Source organism: Coenobita brevimanus, chromosome 63 (assembly GCF_032717465.1).
Source record: "Coenobita brevimanus isolate Jiangsu-jjx chromosome 63, ASM3271746v2, whole genome shotgun sequence".
Classification (NCBI taxonomy): Eukaryota; Metazoa; Arthropoda; class Malacostraca; order Decapoda; family Coenobitidae; genus Coenobita; species Coenobita brevimanus.
The window spans coordinates 35895604-35916901 of NC_137016.1; positions in this window are offsets into that span (position 1 = coordinate 35895604).

Below are 21298 nucleotides of genomic sequence, written 5' to 3' on the forward strand. Positions count from 1 at the left end.
ATATATATATATATATATATATATATATATATATATATATATATATATATATATATATATATGTATATATATGTGTGTGTGTGTGTGTGTGTAATCATCAGCCATTACATGTCCATTGCTGAACAAAAGCCTTCCCAGCCTTTTCCACGAATTCCTTGACTGAGTCAATCTGTGCCACGTTTTGACTGCAAACCTCTCTATCTCATCTCTCCATCTCCTGTCTGGCCTTTTCTGCGACGCCTACGGTCTCCTGGAGTCCATTTAGTCAGCCTTTTGCTTCATCGGTTATCTCTTATTCTTGCTACATGACCTACCCTCCTCAATTTTTGTTCTTTTGTTACTTCAATAATGTCTCTCACCGAAGGTGATCTCTTCCTGTGTTTTAAAGATATTCCCAACATTGACCTTTCCATTGCTTCTTCAGAACGGATTAGTTGATTTTCCATCGATTTTGTTGGTTTGCAGGTCTCACAACCGTACGTCATAGCTGGGATTATACGTTCGTTAAATGCTATTCTTTTCGTAAGCTAGTTTTCATGATGTCTCTATGTTTACCGAAAGCTTTTCATCCCATTGTAATGCGTCTGTTTATTTTTCAGTCATGGACTTTCGTTAGTTTTAGTATTTACCCCAAGTAATTGTACTCCCCGACTTCGTCAAGAATTTCCTCAGTTAATCTGATGACACACTTTGGTGTATTTGTGTTAAACATCAGTTTTACTTCGGTTCATCTTTAGCTTTACTTTGAGACTCGGTTAAATTCATTGAACATTTCTTTCAATAGCTCTGCTGTTTCTGAGATTAAGACAATGTCATCCGCATATCTTAAATGGTTTAGGTTTTTCCATCTATGTTCTCTCCTTCGTTCTCCCAGTTTAGCTTTCTGAAAATACTCTCTAGGGATGATTATAGTCAAACAGTATCTCCCTGATGCATGCCCTTCTATATCTTTATTTTTTTTTAGTCCTTATGTAATTTAACTGTAGCAGTTCCCTCTTGACATATGTTTTCCGGCAGTTTTACAGTGTTCTCATTTACTCCTTGTTCGCACAATAAATTTATGATTGCTATGTGCTCCACTGAGACGAGAGTCTTTTCGTAATCAACAAAACCCTAGGACAGTGGATTATTATTTTCTGTAGTTTTCTGAATTAGCTGATTCATTGTATAGATGATCAGTAGTCGAATACCCGCTTCGAAATCCTGCCTGTTCACGAGGATGGTTTTCTTCCAAATTTGTTGTTATTCTGTTCTTAAGGACTTTAGTGAAGAGTTTGTAAATAACTAGCAATAAGCTAATAGGTCGGCAGTCACTTCTGTAAGATCTTTTGAGTCGCCCTTCATGTTAAGCAAAATAACTATTGCATTACACCATGTTTTGAGAATTTTCCTTTTTATTATACACAGGGTATATAAGTGAACGAGCATGTTTTGTACTTCTACTCCTACAACCGACAGTATATCTGCTACTATTCGATCTTCTCATGGGGCCTTCCCTCTTTTCATACTTTTAAGAGAAATGTTTACTTCGTGTGGTGTTACCTCAGGTATTTCACTTGTGTCAACTGAAAGTTAGCTATTGATACTATTGTTTTTGATGAATACAGTTCTTTGTAAAATTCTTCAGCTCTCTTCACCATCCTATTTCTTTCAGTGATATAATTTGCTTTCCTATTGCCATTTTACTACGGTCATGCTTTAGACTTTTTTTCCTTTTTTGATGGTTTCTTTGATCTGATTCATGTTTCTCTTTCATTTGTTTCTCTTTCATTTCTCTTCTCTCTGTGTGTTGTTCTATCTATCTATCTATTGCCAGACGCCTCAATCCCGTTTGAGGTGGCCACAAACAAATCGCCTCCAAGTCGCCCTGTCCCCCGCCATTTCACTCCCCTGCTCCCAACTCACACCCCCCTCTCTCATATACCTCTCCACCCCATCTCTCCATCTCATCCTCGGCCTCCCCCTCCCTTGTGTTGTTGATAAGCATATTTAATTCCACTCTTTCTGTTTCATCTTTCATTGTTTTTACTTTCATCTGCTTTCTCCTTTTCATGAATTCGAGGGTCATTTTTGAATACTTATTGGCCTTGGTTACATCAACTTTCCTTACCACCTTCACTGATTCTCCTAGCACTCTTGTTAGCTTATCATTCAACTCATCGATGTCACACTCATCGTAACATAGAGTCTGACGTCAGCTCATTATTTTTGACTGAGGGGCTGCTTTGTTTTTCTTAGTTTTATTGGGCAATTTTTTATTATTTATTTTTAATCAGCATCTTTCTTTCACTTCTGAAATTGAATCTGAAAATGAACCTGCCATTATATGGTCACTTCCTACATTTGCTTTGTTGATAACTGTGGCATTTATGACCGTGTTATTCTTTTCTCCTATAGCCTAATATACAGTAGTCAGTTTGATTGGCTTTCCACTTGGACTTCCCCAGGTCCACTTTCTCCCTGTTCTTTTGTGAAAGAACGTGTTCATTATTGTCATATAATACATTTCAGCAAAATATACCACCATTTCACCACTGAAATTCCTTTCTCCCACTCCAAACTTTCCCATACATGCATCTCCATTTATCTATTTGTCAACTTTTGCATTGAAGTATCCTATGAATATAGTATATGTTGTCTTTTCTTCCTCCATAATCTGGGAGATGTCACCATAGAATGTTTCTGTTTCTTCATCTGAACTTTGAGAAGTCATTGCATATACTTGTACTACTTTCAGGTTGTGTCTTTTGCATGGTCTAATTACAATTTATGCTGTTCTGTCAGGCACGCTGCTGAATTTAATATTCACTGCAAGATTTCCGTTAGCCTAATTAGAAATCCTACATCACTAACTCTTTCATTTTGCCTTCCTCTGTGGTAAAATAGGTTATTGTTGTCTTGTAGCTGAATTAATTTTTATGTTCTGTGGATCTCACCCACACCTATAATATCCTAACTAATATTTTTAAACTCAGCCATTAAGTTATAAAGTGTGTAATCTTCTGCAAGGCTTCCTACATTGTACGTATAGATCTTCAAAGATTTCAGCATCACGGAGTTAGGTAGCACTCCGTAAGTAGGAATGGCACAGGTTCAAACTGGCTTCCTGTACTATAGGGTATAAGAGCATTTGCGAGAAAACTATCACAAATCCCAGTTCTAAGATTGTGAACTAAAAGACCTTAGCTATTCATGTGCAGAACTCCTCGCAAAGTCTTGCTAACCTTCGTAGGAGTCACAAAAATATTGATTTTGTTCTTCTTCTTTCTTCATCATCAGTCAAAACTCCAAAACAAAAAGGTGTACGCGAGCGTGCTATATACCAAAACGCTGCTTGTCATGTTTAGAGAAGCATTCAGGCCTAGATTCAGGCTACGGTTCGCGGTCACCCGTAAGTATGCCATTTTGCGCAGTATTGGTTAGCTACAGCTCGTCTACAGTTTAAGAACATACCAAGACACTTCTTCTCACCCTCGTTTTAGTTTTTCACTATGCTATGCATGTAACAATCCAGATCTAACACATGCTTTATGCATAATTATACTTCCACAAAAAGATCATAAACTAGAAAACAAAGATTTTCTTCTAAAATGATTGCTAAGAAGTAGGAATGGCAAAAGAGCACAGATAATAGATGAAAAAAAGTACAGAAACAATAGAGCATTCAGTAGCCTTCGGGACGAGATATGGAGATCTATACCCATTACTACACTCCACACTTTAGCCACAAACTTGTAGCCAGTGGAATGTAGTAATGGGTATAGGTCTCCAAATCTCCTCCTGTCCTGAATGCTCTCTTGTTTCTGTGTTTTTTTCATCTCTTATCTGTGCTCTTTTGCCATTCTTATTTCTTAATAATCATTTTAGAAGAAAAGTTTTGTTTTCTAGTGCATAATGTCCCGCCTTCTGATTTGCACAGACCGTGCCTTTCGGTGGCACACTGCCTGTAAGCACAGAAGGCATTGCGGTTGTACCTTTAGCAGACGATGATCCAGCAGGGACGCCCGTGAAGTCATTAACAGTAGAACTCCTGTTTGGTTGGTGGGATTGTGGCAAATTATCTCACCTCCCTGCCACATAGTTTCTGGTGGGATGTAATTTTTGTGCCACCTTCTTCAGTACATTCAGTGGAGCCCTTTATATCTATAGGGGATTCCATGTTTTGTGCAATCTAAGATGGTTCCTCGAGTATCTTTACAACCTTCCCCTATCCGCCACCCAGGGACGCGCTAGGTAGCAGTGGGATCCTGTCCCTGGATATATATACTGTATATATGGAGCCTATGTGGTACAGTGGTAAAGTGTGTGTTTTCGTACACTGAAGAACGAGGGTTCGCGCCCCGCCAGGGTAATAAACTTTGGGAGCGTTCTTCTGGCCACGTACTTCATTGGCGGACATCAGGGGTGCTGTGGTTGAACCAGTGTCGCATTCTATAAAGTATGCTTGCATCCAGTCGGCTTGCGCGGGCTGATTACACTTGGTTCACAGACTACACACACATCCAAAGCCACTCCAACACTACAATACACTTACAAGCACATCTCACCCTACATACAATCTCTGCCAGACAGCCTAAGCCACTTGGTAGAGATACATAGGCTGTATCGTCCCCGCTTCGGTTGGGATAGGCCGGTCCTGCAGTGGAAACTCAAACGGCTGATGAGATGATATATATACAGTATATCTATCTATCTATCTGTCTATCTATATATATATTCATAAATGTGCTTCACATTCATTATTAGACTGATACATTCACACAATAAACATTTTTATTCTGTGTCTCCCTCTCACTTTATTCACCTCCATCTTCTGTTTTCTTCTCTGTTTTCACTTTCATCTTCTAAGTCACCTTTATCATGTCTCCCTCTCACTCTGTTCACTTAGATTTTCTGTTTTCCTCTCTATGTTCACTTTCATCTACTCAGTCACCTTCATCGTCTCTCATCCGCTAGCGCTGTTTATTTCCATCTTCTGTTATCCTCTCCCTGCTCATTTCCCCCTTCTAAGTTACCGTTGTCTCTCCCCAGCCCGTTTCGGCGGAGTGGAGGGGCAAGTCGCTGGTGCTGGGGTGTCCTGTGAGGGGTGGTCCTGATCTGACCTTTACCTGGCTCAAGGACGGCATTATTATATTCACGCACCACCTTTTGTCCTGGTCAGTGAGAAATATGTGTCGGTCTCTTTCTATGCTCATGTCCGTCAGCAGATATTTCTAGCCGTCAGTATCTTCACAATGAGTGATCGTACCCCCTAAAAACACTCTTAGTTTAGTCAGCCAAAAAAGTCGTATCTTCGTTCCAAACCCCGTAAATGTTCGAACAGATAAGTGGAAGCAGCAGGGATTGCTTCACAAGTCTGGCAACTGTGTCAGGCCAGACGGTGGTGGGGGTAATTGGATTGGGGGTGGAGGTGGGGAAGTGGAGGGGGTGTGTACTGTAATTATTATTGGCAGTGTAATCTGTAATTTTTGTTGGCAGTGTAGTATTGCAATACACCGCACAGTAATGGTGCTAAATGTGATATTACACCTGATATAATACCTGTAAATAGTGAAATGTATCGTTAACATGAAATAATGCCTATAACGTGTAGCCAAACAAGCGTTAACAGAAATGACGAGGTGCTATCCCGCCTCCTCCCCACTTTCCTGTCACACCCCCTCCGCCAGGCATCAGCTAGCTACATGACATGGGAATAAAGGACAGACAGCTGTGTTTTTACTGTATGTTCACCTTTTGAACATGACGCGATATATTACATACCATGTGTGGTGTGGCACAGAGGCATGCGGTGCCTTCACAGTAATAACGAGAAGAGCAAAGGTTTCCGCAAGTGGTTTATGTTTTGGTAAAGGGGTGGGGGAAACCTGGCCACAGGTGTTACGCACGGCGATGACACCAAGGTATGCACCCACCAGCATATTGTCATAGCTTCACAGTCACTCAGTTATCTATATTGGGCGACAGAAAATAGAGGGGAGATTCATGTTGTCACTAATAAACGCTGTTTTACATTATCAAAATCATGACGTTTCATAAAATTCCAAACACTCGTTATGAAACGTATTCCACCGTTATTCCGTCCTCTGAAGTATTCCAGATATCAAAGATTAATTAGACATAACCCATGTATATGAAACTTCAGTATTTTTTTATTACACGTTAACTCATGATGATGCATATGTACTGTAGACATTTAGCGACATAAGTGATAATAATTAACTATAACCCTATTACCCAGTATGTTATTCCCAAGAGTTTCCACCCTACGGTAATGCATGGTATATAAAACATGGCAACACACACACCCTCCACTTCCCCACCTCCACCCCCAAACCACTCTCCCCCACCACCGTCTGGTCTGACACAGTTGCCAGACTTGTGAAGCTATCCCTGCTGCTTCAACTTATCTGTTCGAACATTTACGGGGTTTGGAACGAAGACGCGACTTTTTTGGCTGACTGTACACCTCCACTAACAGTAATGCTACAAGAACAGTAATGGTGTGCACTATACAAGAACAGCGACGATATTTCAAAAAAGTGACATTACCCCCAAGTATAGTGATGGTACCCCCAAGACCACCGCCAAAATATCTGGACAGTGTGAAAGTACAACATATATTACCACTTTTTTTTTTTAAGTCTAAGACTTTTAAAATTTTGTTACACCTCTCCCCTGCACTCTGTAAGAGCTCTGTTGAAGTACTGGTAACTATACGATTACTATCTATCTATCTATCTATTGCCAGGCGCCTCAATCCCGTTTGGGGTGGCCACAAACAAATCGCCTCCAAGTCGCCCTGTCCCCCGCCATTTCACTGCCCTGCTCCCAACTCACACCCCCCTCTCTCATATACTTCTCCACCCCTTCTCTCCATCTCATCCTCGGCCTCCCCCTCCCTCTTTCCCCCTCCACCTCACTCACATACACTTTCTTCGTCAGTCTTTCACCCTCCATCCTCTCCACATGGCCAAACCACCTCAGTGTGTTCCTCATAACGCTTCCTATCACATCCACATCAACACCACAACGCTCCTTTATATCCTCATTCGTCAGCCTGTCTCTCCATGTGACTCCACAGGCTCCTCTTAAATAACTCATTTCCACGGCTCTCACTCTTGACTTGTGTCCCTCCAACAACGTCCAAGCTTCACTTCCGTACGTTAGAGTTGGTATCACAATACTGTCATGTAGTAACTTTTTCACTTCCATGCTCACTTCCCTGTTTCTTATCACTGCTTTCAAAGAACCAGCAACCTTTCTTCCCTGCTGTACCCTTTCAAGCACTTCACCCTCCAAACCTCCATCCTTACTCATCACACTACCCAAGTACTTAAACGTACTCACATTTTCCAATTCCTCACCATCCAACCTCGATGTACATTCACTGACTTCACCCCTCTTAAAGACCATCACTTTACTCTTCCCTACATTCACCTTTAGATTCCGTTTCTTACACACACTCTCAAACTCATCCACCAAGCCTTGCAGCTCCCCTTCGTCTTCACTCAACAACACAGTATCATCTGCAAACAACAGTACAGGGAGTTTCCAAACACTATCCCCTCTCACCAGGGCCACTCCAACATCCACTACCCTACCTTGTACCTCTTTTATTACCCCATCCATGTACAGATTGAACAACCATGGAGACATGACACATCCCTGCTTCAACCCAACTTTCAAAGAGATTACTCTTGCATTAAATGAGGGAATGGATATATATATATATATATATATATATATATATATATATATATATATATATATATATATATATGCAGTATAATGAAAAATAATATGATGGAACTTCTAGTAAAGATTTAATGCTATCAACATTGGAGGTGATGTAAAGCGATTGACGGCGGATGAAGTTTCGCTATACTATTTTTGTGTTTGTGTGTGTGTGTGTGTGTGTGTATGTGTGTCTGGGTGTTCTCTGTCATGTAGCTTAATAAAATTAACCAACCATGTATATCTTATCTGTTAATCACTGTCTTTACAAACTATTATGACAATTCTAACATATCATTCCTGCTGGTAACCTATTTACTGATTAGTATCCCTGCCACCGCCCTTCATATTACAAACCATCCATGGCCACCCTGCTGACTTATCTCACTCCCTCTTTTCTTTTCCCCCCAGCACGTACGAGGAGCGAGTTGGGCGGCTGCACGTGCTGGCGGAACATGGCGTTAACGAATACGAGTGCACGAGTCGCATGTGGGTGGATAGTGCGGGTGGTGGTGAGAGGGGCACGTACGAGTGTCAAGTGGAAGGAGGAGGATACAGTGCCAGCAGGACGGTGGTGGTGGGCACGAACGACAGGATGAGGATTATGCTGACTCCTAGAGTGACCACGATTAGCAAGGTAGGAGAGAGAGAGAGAGAGATTATCTGATCGATCGATTGATTGACTGACTTATTAATTGCTTAATTGCTTAATCGGTTAATAGGTTGAAATGTAGCTCCTCATGACCCTCTGTTTGTTTTCCTGTGCGGGTGTGTTGTGTGTGGGCGGGTCAGGGTGGGGACGTGGGTGTGAACTGCACTACGGTGAATCGCGGATGGGCGTCGGTGGGTCACTACCGGGTGTGGTGGGTGGTGCGGCCCGCCCACGGATACGCCGCCCACACCATATATACCATACACAGGCGCGGCTCAGCACTCACACTACACAACGTCACGGTGAGCTGTGTCTGCTTGTACTTAACACTTTCACTGTCATGACTTACATACAGTAATTTCGATCTTGTTGCCACCAGACTATAAAATTGTTCAGCTTAGAAGAGCATCCTTGTGATGAAGGGGTTAATGCAGGTAACATCTGACCCCTCCACCTCTAAGTCCATCCATGATAATTACAATGGAACGGTGGTAGCCTGGCTGGCCCCGTGGCGTCTTTGGTGTTGACTTTGTACAGAGGTTTAATTCACCCCTGTATGAAGTACAACTGCCAGTGTGTGGAGCTGTTCTTGTATATAGGATGGAGTCAAAGGCTTTTCGTCTCATTAACTCCTCTTCCCTTACGACTCCCTTCAAACTCTCTCACTTTGCCACACTGTTGCACCTTTATATCTCTACTATCGATGCTTCACTGGGAGCTGCTCTTCTGAACTATATGCTGGCATCCCTCCTTCATTACAGCGGGCACACGGTATCCATCTGGCAGCACACTCTCACCCCATTCCTGTTCAGCTCTCTAATGCAAGAGTTAACCAATACACTCAGTCATTTACAGTATGTATTCAACAGGTCAACTCTGGAACTGCCATCCTTAGTCTGTATTTCCCTCTGCCCATGACTTCCAGTCTTCCAAACGCAATATGCTGACACGTCGAAATAGCGTCACTCTCTCTCTCTCTCTCTCTCAAAAGAAACAAATTTGCGGACATCAAGCCTTTGGTTTCTTTTTCCTTGCATAAAATAGAATGAGATATAAATGAAGTCATTTAGGCTGAAGAGGTTAACACTTTTAGGCCAAGGACGCAATGACCATTTTTTTTAGTTTAAAATTCCTAGTTTTGAATTTTATCCAAGATGGTGGCTGACTGATTGGTTCAGATACTGGATATTTCCCTGTCATGTAGCTGACGCTGATCTCGATTAGAATAATTATTATAATAACACCATTAAGCAATAAATAATTGTACAGCTGGCCGCACTCCCGCGAGGGCCACAGCGTTGTCAACGCTGGCCAAGATATTTACTCTGAAACACTAGTACAGAGATGCGTTCGAAGCATCCACAGCCAGTAAGAGAGAGTCGTACAGAGAGAGTTTGGGGGGGAGGAAGGGGGTTTGAGGAGAGTGGGGGGATACCTATGCACGAGAGGTGAGGGATGACGTCTGAAACAGATGAGTGGAAGGCTGGAAGCTATATATAATATAAATCTACAAAACCTGGTAACAAATCATATATATTTTAATACCTTTATTGTCAAGTTATTACCGCTGTGAAAAGTGGCACAGTTAATGCTTGGAAACCATAAAGCATAATGCTATTGAATATAGCAAATGTGAATCCTTAATACTGCATGCGGTAATTGCTGACACCCCTAGCACACACCTTCGTATCCTCTTTATCAAGCGTTTCCTAACACCCGACAACATTGGCTCGCTTATCTCTCGCATGATAACAGGAGTGTCATATTCTAGATACCGTACAGTACAGTAGCTTGTTTACAACTTATTACTATTTCTTTAGCACCTAATTGACTGTAATGTATCCGAATGTGTTAACTTTCATACAGTACAATACATTGTTCAGGGCTAAGACACCGTACCCTTGAGTATTGTCTGTAGCGTATAGGATGAAACTTAAGTTGGTCATTTTTCTTTTTCCCTTCTCTTCTGTTTTTATTGTCATTTCCATGTCCCCTCGATCCCTGACTGCGTAAGGCGTCCGACTCCTATGTGATCGGTCGCAAGTTCAATCCCTTATGGGGGGACACATACCGGCTGGACTATAATGGCTCTTGCTGATTTGTCCGTTCAACGTGCCACTTGACGGGCATGGGCGCCCATCAGCCCCGAACGTGTAGACAGGCCTTAAAAAGCGAGGGTTTTGCCCTTCCACCGCTCGCTCACTCGCCTCTGGCTCGCTTGTTTGTGGTGTATGAGCCGGGAGTCTGCCCATTCAGTCAATCCTTGCTCCATTTTTCACATGTTTGATACCCCTCATCTCTATCGTCTTTCCCTTTCTGCTACAGAGCGTTTCAGAATTTAAGTAGTTTTCTCTCTTCTTATTTTAATGTGTTTTGTCTCGTATTGCTTTACTTATGTTTGTTTTCAAGGTGATGTTATATGTCCAAGCAACCCTACCTTATCAAAAGTCCACAGCAGGGTTTAGATATTCCCGAATTAAATGCACAAAATATTTGTTGCCATAATCCGACACTTTCTACGTGTTCTCTTGTGCTGATATTTGGGTCACAATTAATATGCTCTCGCTCTCTCTCTCTCTCTCTATCTATCTATCTATCTATCTATCTATATATATATATATATATATATATATATATATATATATATATATATATATATATATATATATTTAATCTGCTATCATGTGAAGGTGAATGGGAGCCCTGATAACTCCACGATGCGATGACGCAACGATGCGATTTTAAACTGCTTGTTAGGTAACGCTAGATAAGGGCGATGTTGATATGTGCCAGTGGTGTCAGCAGCTGCCACATTCCGGATGAAGTTACTTGCATTTGTTACTTGTGATTAATAAACAGCATTCTGATTCATTATTTTCAGGCAGTTTTTGTCTGTATTTTACAGCGTCCATTGCTTGGAAACGACAATAAAATAAAATACGATTAAAGTCTACAATTATGAATCTTGATCGGTTGTCTTTGTTTTGCAGTATAATATTTAAAGTTGATCTTTTTACTTTTCATGATGGCAAAAGTAACACCGAAAAAAAAAAAAAATTCTTTTAATAAATATTACACTTTTCTGTCGCCTCAACAATCGTCATATCTCGCCTCTCGTGTACAGGCACCCACCTACCCACCTCAAACCCGCTCCCTCCCTCAGTCCTGTGAATGCTTCGATCAGAGCTCACTACTAATGATTCGCGATTACTATCTCGGTCAGCGTTGACAACACTAAGGTGGCCCTCGCGGGAGTGCGGCCAACTGTACATCTCAGTCTTTAAGCATGATATTTATGAAATGTGCGATTTTGTCCAGGAAGACCTGAAGGTGGTGTGCCGCTTGAGGGAGCGGCCTGGTGTGATGTGGCACCCAGGTGGTGCAGAGGAGGGGGAGGAGGCCAGAGGTGAGGCGAGGGTAAGGGTGGTGGACCTCTCCACACCCACCTGTCCACGTCACCTGGCGTACAGCATCACATGGCCACTCACACAGGTCAGTTCACTCCCTTATGAAGGTGTGGTCGTTTGTGTTATCTAAGAATCATATTCTCGTCTGCATACCAGGCCTTCTAGCACTCATTCCTTTGCCTCCTTGTTGTTGTATTTTTTTTTTCAGTGTCAACAGTGACGCATAAATAGCATACAAGAGGCTGTAAATGTACTTTATACAGAAATAAAACTGTGGCATTATAAGGCGTCATTTGACTTTCTGCATTACTGCCAGTAAGACCAAGCGTGACTGTTATTACTGCTTGCATAGATGTTTAGTCGTATTTACCCAGGTGTTGAGTGTTTATAAAATATATGAACAGTAAAAGTGTAATTTATTTCTCCTAGTATGTAATGCACAGCACTGTATAACATTTTAGTTCATAAGGTTAAATTTTGACAGATTAGTCTTTTTCCAGTCTATTTTTGTGCAGTTCAGTGGCAAAATAAGGCAACATTTTCGCTGTACACCCCTTCCATAACACTTCTTCAGTAAGATGGACAGATGGCAGTTTTAGTTCAGGTTAAATTGGGCAGAGTATAATGGAGTGTGTGATGCTGCAGGCAGGTGATCAAGCCGAGGTCGAGTGTCCCGTCGGCTATGAGGGTGAAGCCGCCACCCGCCGTTGCCTGTGCCGCCACGGCCACCCTGCCTGCCATAACCCCACCTGGACCACTCCGGACTTCTCACTCTGTGTCCGCAGCAGCGTCCGCCACATCCAGATAGTAACTCCGTTTATGCACATTTGTCTTTTGATATTCAGTCACATCTTCAGTATCATAACCATTTTTCTCCACCTAAAGATGGGGCTAGGTAGCATCTAGAAAGAAGAAAAAACATGAAAGTGGAAAAATACTCAACAGCATGCAAGTGAAATGAGCCACACTGTCATTCACACATAACTCAGTTACAAACATAAAAAAAGTTATGTTGTTTTAGGCAAATTGTTTCAGAGTAAGAAATACTATGTCGTATTTTGTCATTATGATACTGTATATGTTTATTTAACAGTACTGTATCAGCCATTTTGCCCGTAGGTGTAATTTGGTTTAAAAGTGCGAAGCTTTATACTTTTAAAACGAACATCCATTAAATCTTGCCGTCCCTGCAGCCTCTGTTGATGCGTCAGCGAGGTTTCCAGTCGGTGGGTGTGGACGTGGGTGGTGTGGCGGCGGTGGTGGGGGCGGTGACGGAGGGCGGCCCGATGCTGCCGGGGGAGGCCGTCAGTGTCCTCACAACGCTGGATCTGCTGGCGAGGACGCAGGAGGAGAATCGCAGTTTCGTCTTCGCTACCTTCATGACTATCCTGCAGCAGGTTCTGTCGCAGGAGAAAGCTCTCAGGCCTCAGGTGAACACACACACACACACACACACACACACACACACACACACACACACACACACACACACACACACACACACACACACACACACACACACACACACACACACACACACACACACACACACACACACACACACACACACACACACACACACACACACACACACACACACACACACACACACACACACACACACACACACACACACACACACACACACACACACACACACACACACACACACACACACACACACACACACACACACACACACACACACACACACACACACACACACACACACACACACACACACACACACACACACACACACACACACACACACACACACACACACACACACACACACACACACACACACACACACACACACACACACACACACACACACACACACACACACACACACACACACACACACACACACACACACACACACACACACAACCCTCTAACTATCGTCCAGTTGCTTTAACATCCTGTGTCTCAAAAGTTTTCGAGTCTATTCTTAACAGAAAAATTTTAAAGCATCTTTCCTATCACAACCTTCTTTCTAATCACCAGTACGGGTTCCGTCAGGAACGCTTCACTGGCGATCTTCTCACCTACCTTTCAGACTCATGGTCATCCTCCTTTCGGGACTTTGGCGAAAGCTTTGCCATTGCTTTTGACATCTCAATGGCTTTTGATTGAGTCGATCATAAATCTTTAATTTCCAAACTGTCCTCTTACGGTTTCTATCCATCTATCTGCCTTCATCTACAGCTTCCTTTCTGGTCGTTCTATAGCCGCTGTTGTAGACAGCCATAGTTCTTCTCCTAGATATATCAATAGTGGTGTTCCTCAGGGCTCTGTCCTATCACCAACTCTCTTCCTTTTATTCATCAATGGTCTAAGCTGTACATCCAACCCTATCCACTCGTATGCTGATGATTCCACCCTTCACCTTTCCATTCGATTCCCGCAACGTCCATCTCAGCATTTACTTCAACAAACAAGGGATGAGGCTATGGCACACCTAATGTGTGACTTGGTTCGTATCTCTGTCTGGGGTAAAAATAATCTTGTTGTTTTAATGCATCAAAGACTCAGTTTTTACACCTATCAACCCGACAAAATCTTCCACAGGAGTACCTACTGATGTTTAAAAATATCCAGCTCAAACCTGCATCATCCTTGAACATGCTTGGGGTTTCATTCACTCGGGATTTATCTTGTAAAGATCATATTACATCTCTTGTAAAATCTGTTTCCAAGAGATTAGATATTGCTAAGCCGACTCCGTACCTTCTTTGCGCCTGCACAGTTGTTGACTTTATACACTGGTTTTATTTGCCCCTGTGTAAAGTACAACTCTCATGTGTGGGGAGGCTCCCCACATACAGCTCTTTTCAATAGGGTGGAGTCAAAGGCTTTTCGTCTCATTAACTCTCTTCCTCTTACTGGCTCCTTTCAACCTGTCTCTTCGCCGCACTGTTGCCTCTTTATCTCTTTTCTATCGCTAGTTTGCTACTTCCATGGTCACTGCTCCTCTGAACTGTCTGCTTGCATCCCTCCACCTCTACGACGGGTGTACACCCGTCTAGCAACAAACTCTCATCCCTTTTCTTTCTAACTCTCTAATGCAAGAGTTAACCGTTACTCCCAGTCCTTCATTTATGCAGCAGGTCAACTCTGGAACTGTCTCCCTCTGTCTGTCTTTCCTACATTCTATTCCAGTCTTTCAAACGCAGTGTGTCCAGGCATCTCGAAATGAACGGGTCTTGAACTTGGCTCTCTTTTGTATTGTTTTTGTTTTTTTCTTGGAAGGAACTGTTTTGCGTTCTCCTGGCCTTTGGTTCCTTCTTCCTCGCATAAAACACACACACACACACACACACACACACACACACACACACACACACACACACACACACACGGACGCGCGCGCGCGCTCTCACTTTCACATACAACCTTTTTCATTCACTGCTTGTTAGGAAAAAGACGGCAGAGTGACTGTTTCATTAGTACTCGTTAATGTATTAGAATAATGTATAACCTTCCCCATCCATATCATAGTGGATTCGACAACTGAATTGTTGCTGCTAGATGGAGGTTTCATCGTAAGATTAAATGTGTACCACAAGATAAACACAATTTAGAAAGCGGCAAAATTACATCAGGAAGAATGGTGTAAATCATTAACTAAAATTTTGTTGAACTAGAACTCGGCTTGAAATGGATGTAAACAACTGAAATATGGGAACTTTCTGTTATTTGTGGATCATGTCAAACAAACACAGACAGGCTGAATTAGTGCGACAAAAAAAAAAAAGAAAAAAAAAAGAACTCCATCCTACCATTATCATCACGTACAGTACTTTCTTCCTGTTTATACAGGGTGGTGAGATCCACAACAGAAAATCTGGTCTCTTAAGAATTTAAGTAAAGGAGAAAGGACGCCCCAAATGAAATCTCTTCCCCTCCTTAATGGCAAGGAAAACTTGGGTTGTCGTCATCATCATCATCACAATTATTTTCAACATTATTGTCAACATCATCATCATCATGAAAATTTTTTCCACCTAAGGATGGGGTGTGGTAGAGTCAAGGAAACAGGAACTATGAATGTGGGATGAATTTCATCAATATGCCCAGTGAAAAAGGCCAGACATCCTGCAGTCTCCCGGAATCTCTCCACCTCAGAGGCTCAACCATTACACATTTTCCTCCTTATTAATAGATGCGCCTCACATGTCTGCCTGATAGTCAAGTTAAAATATGGTGCTAAACCCCTCTCTTGTTCCTCCGTACATATTTCATTCAACCAATTCGACTCACTGTCAGTTCCCAGGCCTTTTTAGTTACCATTCCTCGCTTTCACACACAGTCGTTTACCATATTGATCTGTCTTCTTGCTGGACTACCAAGCCTCCTTCCATCTTCATATACTGTTACGTACCCTTTCCTCCACCATTCTCTCCATCCGACCATATCATCTAAGCACACCCTCTTTTATCTTATTATCAAAATATTTCTTTCTCCACATCTTGAACAAATTACCTTATATCATATCCTATCTTCTCCACACCACATACATTCTTCAGTCATCCCATTTTCTCTGCTCTTACTCTTGACTTTTTGCACTCATGCGACACCAAAGCCTCACACCCATACGTTATGTGGAGACCAACACACCTTCATGCAGTCTTCCTCCAGCCTAGATCGTATTATTAAAACTGAGTTAGCGATGGTGTACACAAGTCATTAATTTATGGTCATTATTATTTAAAAATGACGATAGGCATTGGTTAGACTGCATTCCAGTGTTCATGACGCAGTCAGCAATGGGGTCGAAAGGTAAAAAAAAAAAAAAAAATTCCCTTATGAGCTGAATATATGTCAGAAATAGGGGGTTTGCCTTCCCCTTCTTGATTTCAGATGTTATAATAGTAGCCTGTTCGATTGTATTAGCAATACTAAGAGAGCATAGATGTAAGCAAGCCCCGTCTTTATGACAGTCTTTTATGGAACAGCTTTGAGGATTAGATACGATCAGCCTGCATCCCACGCCACAGACCGAGCTAAAAGGCAGAGTACTGTACGAGTATATCAACTGAACACGCTTTGCTCTAATCACGCACTTCTGAGTCAGATACCAGGGGCTGACTTTCACCATGTGGATGTATTCAGGATGGTACAGGAGACATCATAACACTTTTATTTTAATCGCGATTTCTTATAAATATTTCATGTTTATATTCTGCTGTATGCTACTTACCTAGTTTTAATTTCGACACTGTATAAGGGACATACAAGAGAATATTAAGGCGTAACAGGCAAAATAAGCGCTGACGAAGAGAAGTTACGAAGAGTCCGAAGCTAACTAGATATACTGGCCATGCCTTTCTCACCTACGTCCAGGGATGACGTAAGTTTAGGATCCCACCTTACGAACTGCAGTAACAGCAAAAATGCCTCCACTCAGTTGTTACTGGCACGTGTGTCAGGTCTGTCTATCTCTTACACACACACACACACACACACACACACACACACACCACACACACACACACACACACACACACACACACACACACACACACACACACACACACACACACACACACACACACACACACACACACACACACACACACACACACACACACACACACACACACACACACACACACACACACACACACACACACACACACACACACACACACACACACACACACACACACACACACACACACACACACACACACACACACACACACACACACACACACACACACACACACACACACACACACACACACACACACACACACACACACACACACACACACACACACACACACACACACACACACACACACACACACACACACACACACACACACACACACACACACACACACACACACACACACACACACACACACACACACACACACACACACACACACACACACACACACACACACACACACACACAAAACCCCTGGGTAAAAGTCACCCCAGTTCAAGATGTAAATACTAAATGGATCAACTATCACAATAACATTACTCAGACTTTCGTTGTTTTTTCCAGTAAAAATGTGGTTAAATTCATCCTCCTTACGCACCATGGATCACCAACCGCATGAAACCCTCAGTCAGCAACGCAGTCTGGCTTTTTACGCAAAGAACAAGGTTCGGTATAAATCGTTACGAAACATAGTTATTAGAGAATTAACAGTTGCCAAAAGATCTTATTATCCCAATAAACTACAACAACTAAAACACACCAGTGTAGGCCAATGGTACGGTAACCTGCAACAGCTGTGTGGTCTTAAAAATCAAACCTCCACCTTCCCGTGTGTTGCCAACCAGTCTAACACCCAAGCAGCTGAAATGATTTACAATATGCCAACAGCTGCCTGAACTTAACTACAGTCTTCATCCAACATACCTCCCCGACTCTGATTTACCCACAACTGCTTTCGAACATGAAGTAGCCTCCGGCCTTCAGAATTTGAAACATAAACGCTCTTCCACTCTTCTAAACTTACTTATTTGTTGAACTTGCTAAACCTCTTACATTTATCAGCGATGCTTCCTTCCCACAGTCTGAGTGCCAAGACATGTGGAAATCATCGTAAATTACACCAGTTCCCTAATCCTCCAACCCATGCTCCTCAGTGACCTACGACCCATTGCTATTACACCTATCCCTTGCCTGATGTGCGAAAGCTTTGCTGCGGACTGGACCTACTCACATATATCAAGTAAAATTGACATCAGCCAGTACTGTTACTTAAGGTCATCATCAACCACTCACTGCCTCATCAGTTTTCTTGATTCCATACACAAAATTTAGATAAACGCAAAATCATCAGTTCCAGGAGTTTTTATTGACTTTATCGAAGCCCTTGACCAAGTAGATGACACGAGCATCATCTAGGTCTTAGAGAATGGCTCGTCTCCTGGCCAGATTTCCTGAATATTCGCCAACAAGCCGTGCGATTCAGGGATGCCATCTCTAGCTTTCGAACCCTCTCGTATGGTGTCCCTCAGGGCACAGAAAAAGGCCATTGTGCTTCCTCATTCTTGTCAGTGACACCCTACAAGACACAACAAGGCTGGAAGTACGTCGGCGATTCCACCATAGCTACAGCCATAGATAATACTGCACCAGACTACACTTTCCCTCAAAACAACCTCGACACCCTTCAGGCCTGCACACGTGACAACCACATTGCCATTAACAGTAACAAAACAGCAGTCATGCATTTGACCTAGCCATAGCGCCAACACCACCTTCAACACTCCAACTCGGAGACCACACCCTAGAAGTAGTGCACACCACCAGACTGACGAAAACTTCTGTGGGACTCCCACACAGACTGAACCGTTGCTGCTGCCTCCTACAGATTACACATAGTACGCACGCTGAAGAAATTAGGTGTCCCCGCTCATTACCTTACACATTAGTACACTATGTTCTTTCTTCCCAAGCTGAGCTACGTCTCTCCAGTCTGGTCCTCATCCCTCAACATTACACAACGAAACAAACTCGATAAAGTTCAGAATGGGGCAGTGAAAAATCATCCTCGACTCAAACTTTACGAACTATAATGAAGCTCTCACCCAGCTTAACCTTCTGTCTATCACAGATCTTCAGGCTCTCGAACTCTAACAGTTAGGAAAAAAATTAATCAGTGACCCACGCCATAAACGCCTGCTTCCCCCTGTGGCTGCCCGTCCCCGCCGAGCTGTTCGTCACCACTATCTGCTGGTACCCATCAGAGCCAGACCGGACAGTGACAAACACACCATCATAACAGCAACAGCTAATTTCGTTAATGTCTGGCTTTTATATCTTTGTAATTATTCACCAGCAAATCATGTCCTAGCTATTTCACCTTTAATTAGTTCATTTTCTATATACACTTAATTTTGCTTCCCTATGCATTTTCATATTAATTTGTATAAATTACATCTGTGTATATTTCAGCCTCTGGCCGCTTGTATTTATCAGTAAACCGTTAATGATGATGATGATGATGATAATAATGATAATAATAATCTATCTATCTATCTATCTATCTATCTATTGCCAGACGCCTCAATCCCGTTTGGGGTGGTCACAAACAAATCGCCTCCAAGTCGCCCTGTCCCCAGCCATTTCACTGCCCTGCTCCCAACTCACCCCCCTCTCTCATATACTTCTCCACCCCATCCCTCCATCTCATCCTCGGCCTCCCCCTCCCTCTTCCCCCCTCCACCTCACTCACATACACTCTCTTCGTCAGTCTTTCACCCTCCATCCTCTCCACATGGCCAAACCACCTCAGTGTGTTCCTCATAACGCTTCCTATCACATCCACATCAACACCACAACGCTCCTTTATATCCTCATTCGTCAGCCTGTCTGTCCACGTGACTCCACAGGCTCCTCTTAAATAACTCATTTCCACTGCTCTCACTCATGACTTGTGTCCTTCCAACAATGTCCAAGCTTCACTTCCGCACGTTAGAGTTGGTATCACAATACTGTCATGTAGTAACTTTTTCACTTCCATGCTCACTTCCCTGTTTCTTATCACAGCTTTCAAAGAACCAGCAACCTTTCTTCCCTGATGTACCCTTTCAAGCACTTCACCCTCCAAACCTCCATCCTTACTCATCACACTACCCAAGTACTTAAACGTACTCACATTTTCCAATTCCTCACCATCCAACCTCGCTGTACATTCACTAACTTCACCTCTCTCAGAGACCATCACTTTACTCTTCCCTAAATTCACCTTTAGATTCCGTTTCTTACACACTCTCTCAAACTCATCCACAGCAATAATAATAACAACAACAACGACAATAATAATAATAATAATAATAATAATAATAATAATAATCTGTCTATCTATCTGTTTATAGCCCGACACCCTTATCTCGCAAAGGGTGGCTGCAGACAAAACACCTCAAAGTCGTTCTATCACCCACCATTTGACTGCCCTCTCCCCAACTCACTCCCCTCTCCCTCATATACCTCTCAACTCCTTCCCTTCACCTCATCATCGGTCTTCACCCTCCCTCCACTTCACCTACATACACCCTCTTAGTCACTTTTTCTTTCTTCATTCTCTCCACATGTCCAAACCACCTCAGTGTATTTCTCCTAGTTTTCTCAACCACATCCACATCCACCCCACAATGTTCCTTCACTTCTTCATTCGTCAACCTGTCCCTCCATGTCACTCCACATGCTCCTCTCAAGTAACTCACTTCCACTGCTCGCACTCTTGACTTGTTCCCCTCTAGTAAGGTCCATGCCTCGCTTCCATACGTCAGGGTAGGGATCACAATACTATCATGCAGTGACTTCTTAACTTCCATACTCACCTCTGTTTCTCATCACTGCTTTCAGTGAACCAACAACCTTCCTTCCCTGCTGTACCCTTTCAAGCACTTCATCCCCAAAAATTCCTTCCTTACTCATCACACTACCCAAGTACTTGAATGCACTCACATTCTCCATATCCTCACCATCCAACCTCACTGTGCATTCTGTGACTTCATT